The 8,739-nt window shown below is 63.1% G+C and overlaps 2 non-coding genes across 2 annotated transcripts; both read right to left on the reverse strand.

Annotated features, from left to right (window-relative positions):
* Positions 1-6,920: 6,920 nt before the first annotated feature.
* On the reverse strand, positions 6,921-6,992 carry TRNAA-CGC (transfer RNA alanine (anticodon CGC)). Its single transcript has one exon. It is a non-coding gene; the product is annotated as a tRNA-Ala (tRNA).
* A 1,191-nt stretch (positions 6,993-8,183) lies between these two features.
* On the reverse strand, positions 8,184-8,256 carry TRNAF-GAA (transfer RNA phenylalanine (anticodon GAA)). Its single transcript has one exon. It is a non-coding gene; the product is annotated as a tRNA-Phe (tRNA).
* Between the last annotated feature and the right edge of the window lie 483 nt (positions 8,257-8,739).

Raw genomic sequence — 8,739 nt, forward strand, 5'->3', positions numbered from 1 at the left:
TCCTGCTCCCTGCTGGGCATTGTCAAACGCAGAGGCAGAGCCCACAGGGGCTTTTCCTTCCCATGCCAGACCCTCCTGCTGCTGCTGCTGCTGGTGGTGGCACAAAGGGGACTTCAGCTCTCAGAGCCCCACACATTCACCAGCAGTTGCCAGCCAGGCTCCCAGCAGTGCCTGGGGGAGGCAGAGGTGTCTCCAGGCAAGGTCTCGGAAGGGACCTGTCAGGGCTCCAAGGAGCTCCTCCTCCTGCTGCTCTGTGAACCAGGCTCCCTTTGGGGCTGAGCAGTCAGGGTCCCCCACCGTGTGCCGTGTGTGTCCCCTGAGTGACCGGGGTTCAGCTGCGTCCGTGAACGAGGTGGCACAGGGATGCGCGAGCAGAACTCAGCCCCGCTGTCTGCCACATGACCCCCCTGCAGCAGCCCCTTCACCGCTGCATTTCCTTCTCCAGGGAGACAGCCAGAAACACCCCCGGCCCTGGGGGCCACGTGCCCAAACTCCACGAGCTGCACAGGTAGCTGCTCCTCTGCGTGCCTGTCTCAGCTGGCAGGGCTCTGCCTGCTGTGCCGTGCCCTGAGAGGTCTATGCCTTCTCCAGACAGGGAGAAGATTCGTGCCGTGGGAGGCGAGAAGGGGTGCTCGGGCAGAGTGGAGGTGTGGCACCGTGGCTCCTGGGGGACGGTGTGCGACGACTCGTGGGACATGCAGGATGCCGAGGTGGCATGCAGGCAGCTGGGCTGTGGCCCCGCAGTGTCTGCCCTGGGCGAGGCTGCCTTTGGGGAGGGGACGGGCCCCATCTGGCTGGAGAAGGTGGAGTGCCGGGGGACAGAGCCGTCTCTGCAGGACTGCTGGGCCCAGCCTGGGGACAGCGGTGCCTGCCGGCATAAGGAGGACGCTGCCGTGAACTGCTCGGGTGAGGGGCAGGGCTGGGACCCCTCATGGGGATATTGGCAAGGAGCTGGGGTAGGCATTTTCCCCGCTGGGTCCCAGCATGGCTGTAGAGCTCCTGAGAGCAAGGCTGTCTGTGCAGCGCCTGGGAGCCTGGTGCCAAGTGGGCAGCAGCTTCTGTGGGGCTGGATGTCCTCCAGCCTCTGCCTGCAGGGCCCTGCAGCCCCCGGGGGCATCTCCCGGGCTGCCTGCACTGTCCTGCCCATGGCTCTGGGCTCCTTCCTGGCCACCCTGACCAGCCCTGCAGGAGGGACACTTTGGGTGGGATGTGTCAGGGATGTCCGCACACGTGCACACACACACGGCGTGCCAGAGAGGAGGCTCCCTGGTACCTGCACACCCAGCCTCTCAGCCCTGCTCTCCTTCTCCTCCTCTGCAGCTGCACCCAGGACGGCAGCACCAACCCCCCGAGCAGGTAAGCTGTCCTCCCCGTCAGCGCTGGGTCTTCCCAGGGCCAGGCTGTGACCCACAGCCGGAGGGAAGGGGCTCCTTGCCAGGGTGTGAAACTCCCAAGAGGTGTCCCCGGGTTAGCGGTGGGGGAGGGGTTTGGGAGGGCTGTCATTACCCGGTAGGGTGGGAGCTTCCCCATCACTCCCTCCCCTGGGGTCCCTTACCCCCCCGGTGTAAGGGGGGGTCAGGACTGGGTTGTCCCAGCCCCCCACCTCTCCCAGGCCTGCTGCTGCTATTTCTGTGTTCCTGCCCATGCAGATCCCACCTGGGGCCGTCCAACGGGCAGCGGGAGAGTCTCATTGCCCGTCATCATCTGCATCATCCTGGGAGCCCTTCTCTGCCTGCTCCTGGCCCTCCTGGCCGGGCAAGTGTGGAGCGCTAGGGCTGGGCGCAGAGGTGGGTCCTTCCCCCACGGTCCCTGGGGAAGATGCCTCCTGGCAAGGCCAGGGGTGCTGTGGGATGTCAGTGAGGGGTACAGGCAGAGCTGGGGGTACCAGAGTGTGTGCTGCTTGTATTCCCATGTGCTGCCCCATTGACTGCCTGACCGTGATCCACCAGCAGCAAGGGGTAGAGAGAGTCCAGACTCGGGGGGAGTTAGGGATGGGGCAAGGAGAGCAATGGCCGAGCTGGGCTGGGGGAGATGGGAGCAGAGGGGAGACAGGTGAGGATTTGCCACTGGCAGTGCTCTGGGCAGCTCTGGAGGGGGCTGTGGGGCAGGGGAGATGCTGGGAGAAGCATGGGACAGCAGGGTCCATCCCTGTGGCATCAGGCCCCCAGGCTGTTCCTCCCTCCAACCCTTACCTACCCCCCAGCAGGGCAGGGGCCGTGCTATGGATCCATGGGGCAGGGAGGGGGCAGCTCCAGGGGCAGAGGAAAGGCAGGAGCTGCTCCAAGGTCAGCACCAGGGACCTGGCCCAGGGCCCAGAGGGGCACAAGGGCTATCTCTGAGGGGATGGTGTGAGGGTGTCGCTGCCCCTGACCATCTCCATGGGGACATTGCCCTTCCTGAGCAAGTGTCAGCGGTGACAGGACAGCGCAGTGGGGCTGTGCTGTGGGGCCAGCCCTGGGCTGTCCCAGGGGCAGAGGGCTGGTGGAGCAGAGCAGGATGCCATTGCCTCTCTGCCCATACCTGAGCCAGCCCTGCCTCTGTCCGCAGGCTCCGAGAGAGCTTGGGAGCCCTTCCCTGAGGCCCTGTATGAGGAGATCGGTTACAGCCCGGCGTGGGAGAAGCAGGCGAGGTTCAGCGGCTCAGGTGGGTGTGGGTCCCTGATGGGGGGCACATCTGCAGGGCTCTTTGCCCTGGCCCCCAGACAAGGCTGCCTCCCTGCAGCCCCCTGGCCCATGGTCCCTGCAGCTGTGGGGCTGTGGGGTGTGTGGGGAGAGCAGCCAGGTGGTGGGCGTGGGAGAGGAGCTTCCTCCCCACCAGCTCTGCCCGTCCCAGACAGGGACAGCCCCTCTCTGCCTGTCCCTGCGTCCCACCGGACACCTGAGGGGTGAGGGAAGGGGCTGTCCCGGGGCAGCTCTGGGAGCCCCTGTGAGATGGAGTTTGTCCCAGGGGAGCAGGCTGAGTCCTGAGCCCTCCTCCCCACGCAGCCCTGGCTCGGTGGGTCCCCTGTCCCCAGCAGCACTGAGCCCAAGCTGGGTCAGCAGAGCGCACTCCCATAACACCTGCATCGCCTCTCTCCAGGCTCCTATTCAGAGGGGTCCCTGACCAAGGTGCAGCCCCAGCCCGGGGACAGTGAGGAGGAGGATGGTCTGGGGTCAGCACCAGGTAACGGGGAGCAGGAAGGGGTGGAGATCTCCTCCCTGCAGACTTGGGATGGACAGTGATGGCATTGTTAGAGTTGGGGAGGACACAGGCAGGGGTCTCCTGTGGTGCTGCCAAAACCAGTGTCTGAGCCCCATGTCCCTGCACATCCTCCCATCCTCTGCTCTGCAGGACGTGTCTTCTCATTCTCACCAACTCTCCTCTCCTTTCAGACGTCCCTGTCGGGCCCAGAGGTGACCCAGCAGATGGCTATGATGATGCCAGGGAGGTTTCTGACCCTGGGGAGGATCCTGCCTCTGGTCAGGGAGACTGGGAAATGCCCAGGGCCCCAGAGGAGGGAGCAGGGCCCAGGGATGCACCTGGAGGTGAGAGGGAAAGATAGCGCTGCCGGTTCCTGGGGTGCCATCCCTGCTGCTGGATGAATCACTGCCATACTGAGACCCCAAAATCCTGGGATGGGGAACCTGCCCTGGGAGTTTTCCTTGGGGAGACCAGGTGTGGGAGAGGGATCTGACCATCTCAGGAGTGGTGAGGAAAAGGGGGGAAGGTGATGTAGAGACCAGGAGGGCACCTCATGGGACGAACGTGCAATGGGCTGCCTTGCTGCCTGCAGGGGCAAAGCTGCGCTGCCAGAGAAGTGCTGGGGCCCCTGGAGCGGAGGGAGATGCCTGGTCCCTGTCCCCGGAGAGCACAGGCTATGACGATGCTGACGAGGTGTCTCTGGCACATCCCCCTGAGGACACAAAGGCTGTGACACCAGAGCTCAGTGCCCAACAGTCCCTGGGCCCTGGGCCAGGACAGCCCGTCCCTGCCATGCAGCTGGGTGCAGCCAGGAGGGAGGAGAGGTCTGTGCAGCTGGGAGAGCCGTGAGCACCAGGGAACCGTCTGCCTTTACCCACGGGCAGCAGAAACAGCCGGGCATTGCCTCTGGTTTTATTCTCCTGTGTTTACCCCCTGCCTCCACATTTGTTCTTATTAAAAGCCTTTGGGGGTATGACCCAGAGCTGGTGCTTGCCTGCCCAGGTGTCGGGGTGTCTCCCTGAGGCTGATGGGGGGGAGCAGAGCACAAGGAGATGGCGGTGAGGAAGGGCCACGTCTTGGGGACAGTGGGTTCAGGGTCAGGCTGTGGAGCTGCGAGAGCCCATGTTCCCTGGGGAATATTCCTGCTGACAGAGACATTTCCATCCTGCCAGCCACAGTTTCCAGCAAAAATGGCTCCCTGCAAGGTCCCGTGATGCACCCCAGAGGGAGCGCCCATCTCCTCACCCAGGGGTTCCCCAGCTGCTCTTTCCCCCAGGCCCTGCCTGGGCCACACTGGTCCCGTGGCACAGAGGCCATGACAGAGCTGCTGTGTTGGGGTGAACCCTGGGCTGTGGCCCCACAGAAACGAGCCCTAAGGTGGCCACGGTGCCCTGAACACCCCATCCAGCCCCAGGGGGTCTTGTGTCCCATGGATCACCTCCCACAGTGGTTAGGAGGCAGCTCTGCTCCCCACTGTCCTGGCACAGGGTACAGAGGCACTTGCTGGGGCACACGGGGCTGGGATTGCCCCTTCCCTGGCTCTGCCAGGTCCCCAGTCTCCATGAGCTGTTCCCGCTCCCTTGGGCCCTCACAGACCTTGGAGCAGTGCTGGTAGATCCCCAGAGCTGCCTCCTTCCTGGGCAGGGACTGTAAGGCCCCACGGCAGCCCTGGGACCCCCTCGTCCTGCTGCGCTCCAGCCCCCAGCCCTGCCCTCCTGCTGCCTCCCAGGGGTGTCAGTGAGGGTTTGTGTCGGGGCAGTACCTGTGTGCAGGTGCAGGGGGGATGAGAGCAGGAGCAATGGGGGGACCTTTCCCTCAGTGCTGTGGGAGGCAGAGGAGGGACAGTCCAGGGGAGGGAGAAAGGATCCCCAGGAGACATGGGCTGCTGCCCAAAGCCATCATCCAGCCCCTGCTCTGGAGAAGGTCCTGTCTGGGAGGCGGCTAATTTGGGCACATTTCCATGGCAGAGGGTATTTTGTGTCCCTCCCCTAAAGCCGTCACTGCTGGGAGCTGAGCCAGGGTCCCTCTCCCTGGGCTGGGGCTTTCACCTGCCCCAGCTCCCATGGTCAGAGAAATGACTCACGCAGGAGCTGGGTAGGGAGAAGGGTTTGACACTTGGGCAGGAACCTGAAACCGAAACTGCCCTCCCAGGTCCCACTAGTGGGTCTTCAGACCCCTCAAGCTCTTCCCTGATGGGCTTCTCTGCTGCAGACCAGAAGGTGTGTTGGGTGTCCATTGCAGGGGAGCAGCCCCAGGTGGGTAGCACTGCAAACAGCAGGATCTGGCCCTAGAGCAGAAGAGGGGAGGAGGCAGCTGTCACCAAGAGCATCTCCCACAGCAGCTCCTTGCTGGGAGCTCCTCCACCCCTGGGGTAACCTTGAGGGATATGGGGGAAGCCCAGGGTCACAGACCCCTCTGCCCTGATCCTTAGAGCTTTCCTGCTGGCAGTCCCTGACCTTGTGAGATGCAGGGCTGGAGCCTCCCCCAGCTGTAGTTTCCCAAGGGATGGAAGCTGTGTTTGCTCTGCCCATGAGTGTCACCCATGATGATGACCTTGAGGGTCTCTCCCTGATAACTCTCCTCTCCTGAGGGATTTCCACAGCTGTGCTCTGCCCAGCATGGGGCAGCAGTGCAGAGGGTTGGGGTCTCACCATCAGGCCCCTTGTGTAGGTCCTGGGGAGCTGCTGCAGGAGCAAGCACAGATCTGGGGTACAGTGATGATCCCGCATTGCTGCAGAGAACAGACCCAGCCCTCAGGCCCAGACTGTTCAGGCCCCAAAATGCCCTGAAATGGGCTCTTTCTGCTCAGGTGTGCTGCCCCCTCACACACACCCCTGGGCTCTGTGGCTCATCTACCTGAGGAGGAGGAGGAGGAGGAGGAGGCAAAGCTCTGCCAGGTGCCAGAGTAAGGGAGAAATATTACCCCTGGGGGAGGGCAGAGCTGGCAGGGAGGTGGCATGGGGCAGACACTGGGCTCTTCTCCCTGGTCCCCACCTGGGGCGGCTTGAGTCCACAGGTCAGTGTCCATACTGGCACCAAACATCCTGTGTTCAGAAGATATCCCCACCCCACCACCCTTCTGTACTTCACTTTTATACCTTATTTCTCTGAATTTGGGCCCACTGTTCCTGGGGGGCACTGAGCACCCTGCAGTAAAAGGCCATGTCTCATGTCCCATTTGGGTTGCAGGTGGTTTTGGTGTGAGAACAGCTGAGGCACCATCTCCTGGCCCTTGCTGCCTGTGCATGGCTTTGGACAGGCCTGTGTCTCCCTGATCCCACCAGCATGGGCTGGACGGAGACACCAAACCCCCAGGAACAAGAGGTGGGTAGCAGCCCCAGCAGTCCCACCTCTGCAGGGCTGTGCCTGACCTCAGCACCTCTGGGTTCCTCTGCTCAAGGCAGTGGTGATGGCAGAGGGAAAGAGACCTGGAGACAGGGACAGGGTAAGAAATGCCATTCCACCAGCTGGGAGTCCCACAGGCCTGTCCAGGCTGGTCCAGCTCAGACACCCCTAGCTGCTGGCACAGGGGGGTGTTTCCCAGCTGGGATGGGATCTGCACCTGAGCTCAGGTCCAGCACCCCTGGGAGGTGGCTCAGCAGAGGCAGCGCACACAGCCCTCCTCACCCCACAGACAGGCCCTGGGTGGGCAGGGCAGGCCCACAGTGCCTGGAGAGGACCAGTGCTCCAGCTCCAGCCTGTGCCCGCCTGAGGCTGGGCACTGGGGGAAAAAGCACCCTTGGAGATGCCGGGGATCGAACCCAGGACCTCCCACATGCGAAGCGGGCGCTCTGCCGCTGAGCTACATCCCCTTCACGCCTGCCAGCAGGACAGACACTCTGCTGCTGTGACATGTCTATGACAAGCACAGCCCTGTTGTCCCCTGGGTGCCCGGGGACCCTCTGCAGAAAACAGCATTTGAAGCCTCCTGAGATGGGGGAAGTCAGGACAGCCTCTCCACAGGGGCCTGATCCTGGCACAGGGGTGCACTGCAGAGCATTGCCCCTTCCACATCTCGGCAGGGCAATGGGGCAGAAGGAGGCTCTTGCTGCAGGCGCTGCTCCCACGCTCTGACCCACTCTGGGCTTGATGGAGAGGAGAAAACCCCCGAGCCTCCTCTGCCACCCAGGGCAACAGCCATCTGTCTCCCATCTGTCCCCAGCTCCACAGGAGGAGCAGAGCAACAGGGTGAGGGAAACACCCTCCCTGGGGTGAGGTGTCCCCAGGCTCTGATGGCACCCCAGGGTGTGCGGTGGGGGGCCATGGGGACAGAAATCTCTCACCCCCTCATCCAGGTACCGAGCCTCCCCCTGCACCCCCCTCCCTGCCAGCATCCCTGGAGGTGGGGTGAAGGGCAGGCTTCCATCGCCCTGGGGCTGATGCCCAGAGAGGAGCACAGAGGTGTTTCATCAGTCATTGCAGCAGGCGGGTCAAGGGGGGCAAGAAACTCTGCTCAGGACAGCGTGTGACTACACACGACGCCCATGCACTGCAGTGGGTGATCCTCAGCACGGCTTGGTCAGCTGTCCTGGGCACATCAGAGGTCTCGCTGCGACAGACCTCCAGAGGAAGGATGCTGCCATTCAGGCCTCAGCTCCAGGGAGTGCCTCTGCCTGGGAGTGGGGGGGGACAGTGGCCTCTGGTCTGGGAACTGAGAACCAGGTGAAGGGGGGTGTGAGGAGAGGAGCAGTCTGTGCACCATGGAGAATGACAAAGAGGAGAGAGACAGAGTCTTTGCAGAGACTGTGCAGCAGAGAGACCTCGATCCCTGTGGAGCAGGGAAGGAGGGAGAGCTGGAGACCACCCCAGAGGAGCACTGAATGGAGAGTCCTGCCCAGGGGGAGGCTGGGGACTCGTGGTGCTGGAGGAAGGCTCCTTCTGAGCTGCAGGGCTGCAGCTACAGAGCAGGGACAGTGCTCTGGCAAGAGGTGAAGGAGCAAGCAGGGCTGGGGCAGGCTGGAGGAAGGCAGACAGGTCTGCAAGAATCTGAGGGAGAAAATGATTGCTGAAGCCCGGGGTTGAACCAGGGACCTTTAGATCTTCAGTCTAACGCTCTCCCAGCTGAGCTACTTCAGCCCTGCCCCAGCAGCCCTGGTCCCTGTGCCACCCGTGCCAGGCCACAGGCTGGCACCCAGGAGGAGTGCTCCTCAGGGAGGTTCCCAGGGGAAAGCTGTGCCCAGCCCTGAGCAGAGGGGACCTGGCTCCTCCCTGACCCCAAGGCCAGGTGGGCTCCAGCTTTGGTGGAGGCCAGCTTACACTGGGCGTGCCAAGATGTCTGTGGGCCTTGTACAAACGGGACAGTGGTGAAGGTAAATGGGCAGACCAGGCATGTGCAACTGCAAAGGCTGAGGGTTGAAGAAGCGTGGGGCTGGTGGAAGACCTTACCTCCTTCCCCAGGGAAGGCCTCCTCCCACTCTTTTCTCCCTGGCTCCACTTCACTCACTCCTTCATGCCCAACTCCTCTATCTCCTCCCCGCTGAGCAGCGCAGGGGGATGGGGAATGGGGGTTGTGGTCAGTCCATAACAGTTGCTCTCTGCTGCTCCTTCCCTCTAAGACTT

Source organism: Grus americana, chromosome 27, assembly GCF_028858705.1.
Source record: "Grus americana isolate bGruAme1 chromosome 27, bGruAme1.mat, whole genome shotgun sequence".
Taxonomy (NCBI): domain Eukaryota; kingdom Metazoa; phylum Chordata; class Aves; order Gruiformes; family Gruidae; genus Grus; species Grus americana.